The sequence below is a fragment of the Garra rufa genome, chromosome 4 (assembly GCF_049309525.1).
Source record: "Garra rufa chromosome 4, GarRuf1.0, whole genome shotgun sequence".
NCBI lineage: Eukaryota > Metazoa > Chordata > Actinopteri > Cypriniformes > Cyprinidae > Garra > Garra rufa.
Window position 1 is genome coordinate 39459522 of NC_133364.1, and position 12011 is coordinate 39471532.

The following is a 12011-nucleotide window of genomic DNA, read 5'->3' on the forward strand; positions in this document are numbered from 1 at the left end:
GATTTTCTCAAAAATATCTTAATTTGTATTCAGAAGACGAACAAAGGTCTTATGGGTTTGGAATAATATGATATTGAGTCATTCATGACAGCTTTTTAATTTTTGTGTTAGCTATCCCTTTAATTAATGAACCATTACCTAAAAATACATGTACTAACTTTACAGCTTATGAACTTCTTAGAATGAATGTAGCAAGGATCCTTAAACCACTGTCTGCCTTGGTCATAAATGCCTGCCTGCCCAAATGACTCTCAGATAATGTTTTCATCTGAGTGTGAGAGTCTCTGGCTGTGTGGACTCCAATCATTCTAGAGTCACATGGCTGCATGAAGAATGGCTCAAGTCGATCATAGACACGACAGAGCAAGATCTTCTCCCCATTCTCTGTCTCACCAGACCAAGCAACTACTTCACAACACTTTAGATCACTAAGAGTGAAGACATTGTTCGGTTTTTTAGTTTCCACAGTCCTTTTTGGTTTATGTATTTTTCTTTGTATGTCTTCTTCCCCAAGTCGCCTCACAATTTGTGAGAGAGGATTTCGCCCAGAACGAACCAATCTTTTCAGTTGATGCAAGTAATTCTCGAAAGAGAAAGCACTGCACTCATCAAGACTGCCGTATAGGTTTGCATTTGATGCCAGGTGTACCAAACTGTGGACATTGTAAACAAGAAACCCCATACAGATGTCTTCCCTGTGCAACGAAGTAGACCAACAACTCCTCAGCATTGCGACTGTACTGTTTCACGAGTCTTGGGAAAACAAGGATAGATAATGCCACACTAAAAACCAAAAAGTGCTCATAGAGCTGTTCTGAAATAATGCCTTTAAGCACAATTTTTCCTGTGTAGAGGGCAAATTGTCTCAGTTCTGTAGCTTTCCATCTGTCGATTTCTTCCAAGCCTCTTGGTTTCCTTGCAAACACATTGGGAATGCATGGTTTCAGGTTCAGGAGCTGTAAACTGACCTGCTTAACATGCCCAGATGACAATCTGATTCCCAGTGGTCCCCTCAGCCACACGAGGATCAATTTGCGCATTACCCCAAGGCAACACTGGTGCATATAATCAGCAGGGAACTGTTCAATCATGTTTATTGGGAGCTTGCAAAATGGCGACACAACTGAAGGAAGGTGGTGCTCCTCGTGAGTCTGATCTCCAAATGTTTTGTCAGTTCTCAAGGTTAGATTGGTTATTTCAGGATAGATCACCCGATAGCCATCCCACACACCTTTTTGTGAACATCTGTCACAACCATAATAGCCTGAACAAAGCTTTGTGGACTTTACAAGAGCTTTGGCTGGGGCATCACATGTCACACAACGTAGCTTCATCCTGATCAACCCACTGTCTGTCTCTAGTCCATTTTGTAAAATGCTGCAAAGCTCTTCAACTGCATCATCAAGAAATTCAAGATCAGTTGGCTTTGACAAACCAAAACACAAAGCCAATGGAAATACTACAGGAGGAGATAAATTCAGTTGGCACAAGACTGGCCACAGTGTCTGTTTGCTGCTTTTGAACAGCGGCAATCCATCAATATTGATGGAAATGTCAATGGAATCTAATGTAGAAATATACTCTAAAGAATACATTTTTAAATGTTTCAGGAACTGGCTTTTGCAGCCAAGGTAGACATACTGCATGCCAGATTTCATCTCAAAATCAAAACTTTGGCTGGTTGCAAGCAAAGTTTTAGCCATCCTTGGCAGGTCTGGGTGTCCATTTTCAAGCAGAATTTTTAACAAAGAATCTACAGCATTGTGTTTGATCTTAAACTCATTCGTCCATTGCACAATGGACTGCCTGAGTGGAATGTTACTGCTGCTCTGAGACTGACAATCATCAAACTGTCCATCATCTGCACTATTCTGATTGTCCGAACCCTTCTCTTGTACAAGTTCTTGGGATGGCAGTGAAGGAGGACAATGAGGAGAGTGATCTGTTGTTGTAAATTCTGTTAATGCTGTTTGACCACTTGAACATTTTTCTTCCAGTCGTTTTGCTCTTTTCCAACGGGAAGAGTACTTTCTGTCTGACATTGCAACTCTCTCTGTCTCTCTCTCTCTATATATATACACTGTTGAAGGATGAGACAAATGTAGAAAACAGGTTGATTCAAAAATCATACCGAGCACAATTTTTCATCCATGCTGCCTTCGCTGTAAAGAAAGAACAATAAAAACAAAATTAGTAAACATTAATTAGTAATTAGTAATCAGTAATCATAATTATAGTGGGTAAATCTGTAAAACAAAACATCCCTGAAAAAAAATTCACAAGGCCATGCATTAAAGCTGCAGTCTGTAACTTTTTTGGTTAAAAATTATACAATACAAATTTCTGAGCAAGTACATATCCAGCCAGTGTTCACAACTATCGCCTTACTTTAGACCGATTCACAATGGTTAGGTTATAATGTTTTTAAATTGAGTGGTAGGGGTCGGTTTTCTGCGTCATTATGTAATGTCTGTGAACATAAAGAAGGCATCCCGCTAGTAGCTTTATCTCATGTGAGAATGCTGCAGACGCCAAATATTTTATAGCGTTTTCTCACAGCGGCTGAAATAATTACGCTTATTTTGTTGGTTGCGGATTGCGATCCAGAAAGTTTATGTGTTTATGAAACACAAGTGACTGAAATTAGATTAGCCTACTCCAGTTTTAAATGTGCATCTGTTTGCAGTTAGCCTACATGGGATTACACAAGTTTTGTATTTTAAAGAACACCTGTCCTAAGGAAGAATGATTTGCTTTTTCGTATTGCTTGAATTAAAACTGATATGAAATTAGCATTTTCTGTCAATCAGAGATTAGACTGTACAGAAACAGAAACACTAAGAGGCATACACACTACGTACACATAGTTATGCGATGCTGATGCTGTTAACATATAACAGTACTAATACCTTGCTAGTTTGATGTGATATGAGATAATAACCGATCGTTAGATTTAAACACCTGTAGTGTTTTTCCTCAGTTTTTTATAACAAAAGTTTTAGTCTTGTTACTTACTCCTAGATGAAAATATCCAATGAAGATTCTTATTTGGGCCATATATTTGAATCTGTTAATCTGTGATTCCTAACTACAGTGATTACTAACTTTGGGGCAGCCGTGGCCTAATGGTTAGAGAGTCGGACTTGTAACCGAAAGGTTGCAGGTTCGAGTCTCAGGTCCGGCAGGGATTGTAGGTGGGGGGAGTGAATGTACAGCACTCTCTCCACCCTCAATACCACGACTGAGGTGAGTCCCTTGAGCAAGGCACCGATCCCCCAACTGCTCCCCGGGCGCCGCAGCAATGGCTGCCCACTGCTCCGGGTGTGTGTTCACGGTGTGTGTGTGTGTGTTCACTACTGTGTGTGTGCACTTGGATGGGTTAAATGCAGAGCACAAATTCCTTGTATGGGTCACCATACTTGGCCTCACTTCACCCCCCCCCCCCTTTATCCACAGTGGTGTGGTGACTGACAGCTACCAAAACATTAGATTCATCCACGCTGGAGCCGAACCGGGGCACAACCCACACATGGAAGATAATTCCGCAATTATGCTATATGGTATTCAAGGGTACCAAAGACGTCACTTCCGCTATGCTCGCCGCCATATTTGTGTCCGATATAACAACAGACACAGCGCATCTAAATGAGATTTAATAATAAATTGAAATAAGAAATTACTTTTTACTACTACTTCCCACACTGTGTATTTGACTTGATTGTATGTTTAGGACAAAAAGTGTAAATTATTTTGAACGTAGTCGCTCGATGAAGGCTTTAAGACCTTGAAGAATCCTGGTCACTACTTCACAGCGAACAAGACTCGCGCTGACGGCACTAATTCCCTTAATGATGAAGACAGATTTACTACATTTTTTAGAGTGTATCTATCCTCCATCTGTTTGCATCTGTAGATTTCTTCTAAATTCACCAATTTATGCTATGATATATGCTTATTACTAACTTATTTTATTACATGATGGCTTGGTTGAATTCCAATGTAGAATGTGGTCTGTTATTTCTTGATAAAAGACCGCTGTGGGAGCAGTGGCGGTTCTAGGCGGGGACCAGTGCCCCTGCGTCAGCACACTTGGTCACTCCACTGGCCTCCCTAAATCTGGAATCGTTTCTGGAATCCTTTTTACCACAACCGAGCATCGGGTGCAATACACAATTTGTCCTGCAGGTGACAGTAATGATGCTTGTGTGCCAAAAGGAAAAGATTACGCAAAGATTACCACAACAATGTCGAGTCTGTGTGCCCCCAACGAGATTACGTCTAACCTTACATCATATAGGTAATGAAAATATTTTGCAAAATATAATGAAAATGCATATCATTACACATTATATTAAAATACTGATCTATATTTTCCGGTGCGTTGCGCATCTTAATTTTTTTTTTTTTATTAATGCTTGAACAACATATACAAATACAAATGTGCCAAGGGTGTATACAAAAAAACAAGTACTAACATGTATTATAAACATAAATACATAAACTACACTGTAAAAATAAAAAATAAATAAATAAATAAATGACAGGCCTTGTTAAATCATGATAACTTAAAAGAATCAAACAAACACAGAGTTTTAATAGCTTTTTTGTTTGTACTCTCCTTAAAGAATTAGATATTTATAAAAAAAATACTATTAAGTACCACAGAAAAAAAAGAGGTTTCTGATTACTAAATTTACAGCGATGAATATAAAACTTAACAAGTATGATCAAAAGATTAATAATGAAAGCCTCATTATCTAGCTTCTTGTCATAGTTCAAAAAAAAAAAAAAATTACATGTTTATATAATAAGAAGTAGTTGGACAACACTTTGTCATTTATAAATCTAGAAACCTCCCACCATAGCCTCTTTGTATGACAGTTCCAAAAATATGAGCTACTCTTTCTGGGTGTGATGTACAAAAAGAACAATTTATGTCTATTTCTTCAATAAATCTGTTTAAATAATGCTTAGCTGGGTAGAACTTGTGTAGTATCTTAAATGAAATGTCTTTAATTTTATTTGTAATAAGATATTTATTAGGTAATACCCAAACTTTCCTCCAATCAATATTTCTGATAAACATAGACCAATAGAAAATAACATGGTTTACTAACAATTTCTTTTTGAAATAATGAACGTATAGATAGCCTTGTTATTATTTTTTCCACTAGATGAAAAACAAATTCTACCACAGAAAGTATCAGCAGGGTGAAGAAAAGAAGCATATTTAGAGTATGAAATACCTCTACATGAGGACACAATACTAGAAGAGATAGCACCAATTACAGAGGCATATTCTTTTGGGGTTACAGGGAATTCAAAATAAGAAAGAAATTCATCATAAGTCATCAGATACCCCTGAGAGTTCAACAGCTGACCTACTGAAAGAATCCCTTTGTCAAACCAAGTTTTCATGAATATACTCTTGTGTTTATACAGAATATTACAATTATTCCAGATATAATACTGGTGCGGAGAAAAAAATGTGCTTGTAAATTAACTTCCACCCCAAAAGTTCTTCCCTGTGAAAAGCTGACAATTTAACAGGAAGTTTTTCAATTTTGTAATCACACATTAACAAAAATGAGAGACCACCGAGTTGATCAAAAACAGTACTGGATACGATATTCCACACAGAGGAAGGGTTTTTCAAAAAATACTTTAACCAGTTAATTTTGAAAGTGTTCTTTAAGATAGAAAAATCTAAATAATCAAGTCCACCATTTTTATATGAATTAACTATCACAGACTTCTTGATTTAATGCACACGATTTTTCCACAGAAAATTTAACATTGTCTGATCAATTAACTTATTTATTTTACTATCTGAATGAATTGAAGAAGCAACATAAGCCTAGAAATACCTTCTGCTTTAGCCAACAGAGCACAACCTTTAAACGATAAATCCATCTGTAACCAAATGTTAAATCTACTTCTTACTTTTTTTATCACAGGATTACAATTTAATGAGATTCTGTCCCGTTCACTTTTGGAAATAGCCATACCTAGATAAATTGAAACATCCTTAATAGGAATATTACAAATAGATTTGTCATGACAACTCTTTAAGGCCAACAATTCACATTTCTGCAAATTCAAACAAAGACCTGAGGCTCTAGAAAAAATGTCAATAATTTTGATTGCCGACTGAATCTGACAAGCATTTTTCAAAAAGAGAGCCGTTTCATCGGCCAACTGACTTATCAAGACCCTTCACTCTGCAACTTGAATACCTTCTAAATCACTTGATTTAATAAAATGATTAAACACCTGGCAACAACAAGAAAAAGGTAAACTGAAACAGGGCAACCTTGCCTCACACCTCTTTTCAAATCAAATCTTTGTGTGGTGCCTTGACTTAATTTAACTGAACTATTACCTCCTGCATAAAGAGTTTTCATGGCGTTCCTGAAATAGCTCCCGAACCCAAAGCCTTCTAAACAATAAAAAATAAAAGGATGCTCGACAGTTTCAAAGGCTTTGGAAAAAATCTAAAAACAATATGAAACTGTCATCTTTAATAAAGTCAGAATAGTCAATAAGACCACAAATAAGTCTTATATTATTAAATATATGCCTTTTCCCCATAAACCCAGATTGGTTTTGATTTAAACCTTTGAGCAAAAACAAGAGCAAAAATTTTATAATCATTATTTAAAAGACTAATGGGTCTCCAATGATCAATAAGAAGCAAATCTTTTTTGGGTTTTGGAATTAAACAAATTACATCATAGTTGTGGTAAGTTCTGAGCACTTTAAACTTTCAGAATACACTTCAAAAAGGAATGGGACAAGAATCTCAGAAAACTGTTTACAGAATTCAGCAGTGATTCCATCACTACCTGGTGATTTATTACATTTCAGACGTTCGATCGCATCCTTAATTTCAGTAATTGTAATTGGAGCATCACATAATTTTTGATCCTCTAGACTAATTATATTCACATTTTCTAAATGCTTACAAAAGGTTGACATATTAAGCTCACTAAATTTAGATGTGTACAAATTAGAATAATAATTATAACAAAAACTAGAATTGTGGCAAAGTTGTCTGTAATAGATCCATTAATATTCATTTTAGAAATAGAGTTGAACTTAGCTCTAAGCAGACATCTGCTCACCGTGCTCTAACCATCTTCATCTCGATCGAATAAAGGCTCCCTGTGCTCGCGTTCTATACATATCATCAAGCTTATTTTGTAGTTCCACTAGGCGTACTCTCTGCACATCCAATAAATCGTCATTAGAAATACTGGATAAACATAATATCTCTTCGATAATTTTCTCTTCCGTAAGACGCTGCGATTTAGCTAATATACTACTAAATTTTCTCAAATATTTTCCAATTTCAAATTTTAATAATTCCCAATTACATTTAAACGATCCTTCATTTTTGGCTTTTACCCAATAAACATTAATGAGTCTTTCCATTTCCTGTTTAACTTCATTTAATTTGAGCAGAGAACTATTCATTTTCCAATATGAGTGCTGCCTATTACAATTTGCATTTGGAGAAATTTTAATTTTAATCGAAATAGCTTTATGGTCATTAAGTTGAATATTATTCTTATCAAAATGATTAGAAACAAGCCAAAAATCTATCCTGGAACATCTACAGCCATCCTTATTACTCCAGGTATACACATTATCATCTACATTTCTCTCTCTCCATACATCAATAAGATCGAACCTGCTCATAAACATTTTTAAATTAGAACTTAAGTTTGAGGGTCTTCCTGGTGGCCATCTATCCATAGATTCATTTAAAACAACATTGAAATCACCTCCTAAAATTAAATAAGCATCAGGAAATTTGGATAGCCAGTAAAGAAGTCTCTCCTCTAACAAAAATAATAACTGGTCATTATCAGATTTATTATTATATCCGTAAATATTAACAACTAAAAAAATTCCACCAACATTTTTTAAAATTAAACATATAAAGTGGCCATTTTCATCACATTCTGTATGTAAAACTTCTCCACCAAAATTATTTTTCAGACAAGAGACCCCTGCTGAACGCTCTGATCCATGAGACAACCAGATATCATTGCCCCATTATGAACGGCAAAAATTTACATCAGAGGCAATCGAATGAGTTTCTTGAAAGAATACAAAATCAAAATTAAATATCTTAGTAAACAAAAACAAGGCCTTGCGTTTGACATTTCCCTTAAACCCCTGGCATTCAAAGAAATAATAGAAAGTGACATAAACAACTAACACTAAAACAAGAAAAAACAAAATACTTATAACCTATTTTAAACAAGTGATCATATGAAACTGAGTTTGGCAAAAAGGTCAGAAAATGACTTAGCACCTTATAAAATCTTTTGAGTGCAAATAAGCTTCTCTTTGCTCAAAAGAGAAAATAACATTGGTAATACCACTAAAGTTTCTGCTTCGTCCATTAAAACAAAGTCAGCGAAATTGTCTAGTTATATAAACCTGTAACTTATGACCCCAAACAGCTCAAAGTCCAAACAGAACGAAGCAAAAAAAAAAATAGCGCCAAAATTTAAATCAGCTGGTGAGAGCAATTTCACCTTCCCCTTGTACAGAGCTCTGGCTCCAACAAAATAAGCAGTCTTTTCAGCCGCTCGAGCCTTCTGAACCTCAGGCCATGACTTTATTCTTCTCTCGCGGTCTCCTTTCGAGAAGTCCTCCCGAAACTGCAGACCTTTGTCACGCAAATAAGAATTTCTGTCTGCTTTCCAAATGGCATCTCTGTAGGTGTGCGTAGAAAACTGGATTATGGTAGCTCTAGGCCTACCGCCAGCACTGCCTGGTTGTGGTTTCCCGAGGCGATGTACAACATCGACGACTTCTGGACATTTTTCTTTTTCGCTGGGAAGCACAGCCTGACAAATCCTGACGACTTCAAGACGGATGTTTTCATCAGCCACCTCCGGAATACCTATCAACTTCAAGTTGCGCCGTCTCATGTAGGTTTCTAGATCATCCATTCTTCTTTGCATCTGGCTGATCGGTTGTTCAACTTGATCCACACGTCGCTCTAAGCACACCACCTTTGCTGCCACGGATTTCAGCTCAGACGTCACAGCATCCACTTTTCCATTCAAGTCCGAGATCTTTTGCTCAATATCTTTTGCTGAACAAAAGAAGACCCTAATTGGCCCATAATAAACATAAAAAAAAAAACAAGCAGGTGATTGGGTAGATGTGAATTGGTTATTCAATCAGCTGCTGCTGGTCAAATCATGTCAAGTCAAATCAAGTCAAGTTTATTTATACAGCGCTTTTTACAATACAAGTTGTGTCAAAGCAACCTTACAGTATTAAAATAATAAGATAAAATGTCAATAAAAGTGCAAAAGTTCCATATTGCAGCAAAGTCAAATTGGAGAGGACTCATCTGGTTCCCATGGCCTTGTGCCGGTGGCTGTTTAGGGTAGGAGTTCTTTCTGATGATCTGTCCCTGGGGCTCATCTAGTTGACACGGTATCCGCTGACATTCGGCTGTAGGTGTTTATCCACCTCTTGGTACGGACTGGATCCGGGGGACTGCAGTGACCATCCGATCTGGATACGGACTGGATCTGGTGGCTATGGTGACCTGGGAATAAGAAACAAACAGACTAATATTAATGTAGATGCAAGAGTTCCAAGTTGCCACAAAATCAGATTGGAGAGGACTCATCTGGTTTTCGCAGTCTTGCGTCGGTGGCCGTCTAGGTGATGGGGTCTTCACTGATGATCTGTCTCTGGGGCTCACCTAGTTGACACGGTATCCGCTGACATTCGGCTGTAGGTGTTTATCCACCTCTTGGTACGGACTGGATCCGGGGGACTGCAGTGACCATCTGATCTGGGTACGGACTGGATCTGGTGGCTATGGTGACCTGGGAATAAGAAACAAACAGACTAATATTAATGTAGATGCAAGAGTTCCAAGTTGCCACAAAATCAGATTGGAGAGGACTCATCTGGTTTTCGCAGTCTTGCGTCGGTGGCCGTCTAGGTGATGGGGTCTTCACTGATGATCTGTCTCTGGGGCTCATCTAGTTGATGTGGTCTCTGCTGACATTCAGGGCTGTAAAGGATATCTCTAGGTGCTGATGGGTACAGACTGGATCCGGGGGACTGCAGTGAACGTCTGATCTGGATACATGATCGGTGGCTACGGTGACCTCGGAATAAGAAGGAAAGATACTAGTATTAGCGTAGATGGCATTCTTCTTCTGATGCAACGAGTACATCAGGTGTTTTGGGAAGTGTCCCTGGTTCCGGTTGACCTAAATAATGCAGCCTAACAATCCTTTAACGGATTTGGATTGAAAAATGTATTAAGTGTAGGCCAGGTTAAAGAGATGGGTCTTTAATCTAGATTTAAACTGACAGATTGTGTCTGCCTCCCGAACAGTGTTAGGTAAATTGTTCCAGAGTTTGGGCGCTAAATGTGAAAAGGACCTGCCGCCCGCAGTTGATTTTGATATTCTAGGTACTATCAAATTGCCGGAGTTTTGAGAACGCAGCGGACGTGAAGGACTATAATATGATAAGAGCTCGCTCAAGTACTTAGGAGCTAAACCATTCAGGGCTTTATAAGTAATTAGCAAGATTTTAAAGTCTATACGATGTTTAATAGGGAGCCAGTGCAGTGTTGACAGAACCGGGCTAATATGGTCATACTTTCTGGTTCTAGTAAGAACTCTAGCTGCTGCATTTTGGACCAGCTGGAGTTTGTTTATTAAGCGTGCAGAACAACCACCCAATAAAGCATTACAATAATCTAATCTTGAGGTCATGAACGCATGGATTAACGTTTCTGCATTTGACATCGAGAGCATAGGTCGTAATTTAGATATATTTTTTAGATGAAAAAATGCGGTTTTGCAAATGCTAGAAATGTGGCTTTCGAAGGAGAGATTGCTATCGAATAGGACACCTAAGTTCCTGACTGATGATGAAGAATTTACAGAGCAGCCAACTAGTATTAGACTGTGTTTTAGGTTATTACTTGTAGAGGTTTTAGGTCCAATAATTAACACCTCTGTTTTTTCAGAATTTAGCAGTAAGAAATTTCTCGCCATCCAATTTTTTATTTCAACTATGCATTCTGTTAGTTTTCCAAATTGGTATGTTTCACCGGGCCGCGAAGAAATATAGAGCTGCGTATCATCAGCGTAACAATGAAAGCTAACACCATGTTTCCTGATGATATCTCCCAAGGGTAACATATAAAGTGTAAAAAGTAATGGCCCTAATACTGAGCCTTGAGGTACTCCATACTGCACTTGTGACTGATATGATACCTCGTCATTTACTGCTACGAATTGATGCCGGCCAGATAAGTACGATTTGAACCAAGCCTGTGCACTACCACTAACGCCAACATAATTTTCAAGTCTATTTAAAAGAATATTGTGGTCAATGGTATCAAATGCAGCACTTAGATCTAGTAGCACTAATAGAGAGATGCATCCACAATCAGAAGACAGGAGAAGGTCATTAGTAACTCTAATAAGAGCAGTCTCAGTGCTATGATACGGTCTAAAACCTGACTGGAAATCCTCACAGATACCATTTTTCTCTAAGAAAGAACACAATTGTGAGGACACTACGTTTTCTAGTATCTTTGACAGAAAAGGGAGATTGGAAATTGGTCTGTAATTGTTTAATTCATTGGGATCAAGTTGAGGTTTTTTAATTAAAGGCTTAATAACAGCCAGTTTGAAGGTTTTGGGGACATATCCTAATGATAATGACGAATTAATAATATTCAGAAGAGGATCCATGACTTCTGGAAGCACCTCTTTTAGTAACTTAGATGGAATAGGGTCTAACATACATGTTGTCGGTTTAGATGATTTAATAAGTTTACACAGCTCTTCCTCTCCTATAGTTGAAAATGCATGGAATTTTTCCTCAGGAGATCTATAGCATATCTGATTTGATACTGTAGCGGATGGCTGCATAGTTACAATTTTATCTCTAATACTATCTATCTTGGTAGTAAAGTAGTTCATAAAGTCGTTACTGCTGTG

General features: G+C 37.6%; 1 pseudogene; it reads right to left on the minus strand.

The window, feature by feature from the left end:
• Positions 1-12011, minus strand: part of LOC141332940 (uncharacterized) — a 470295-nt pseudogene that overhangs the window by 259593 nt on the left and 198691 nt on the right.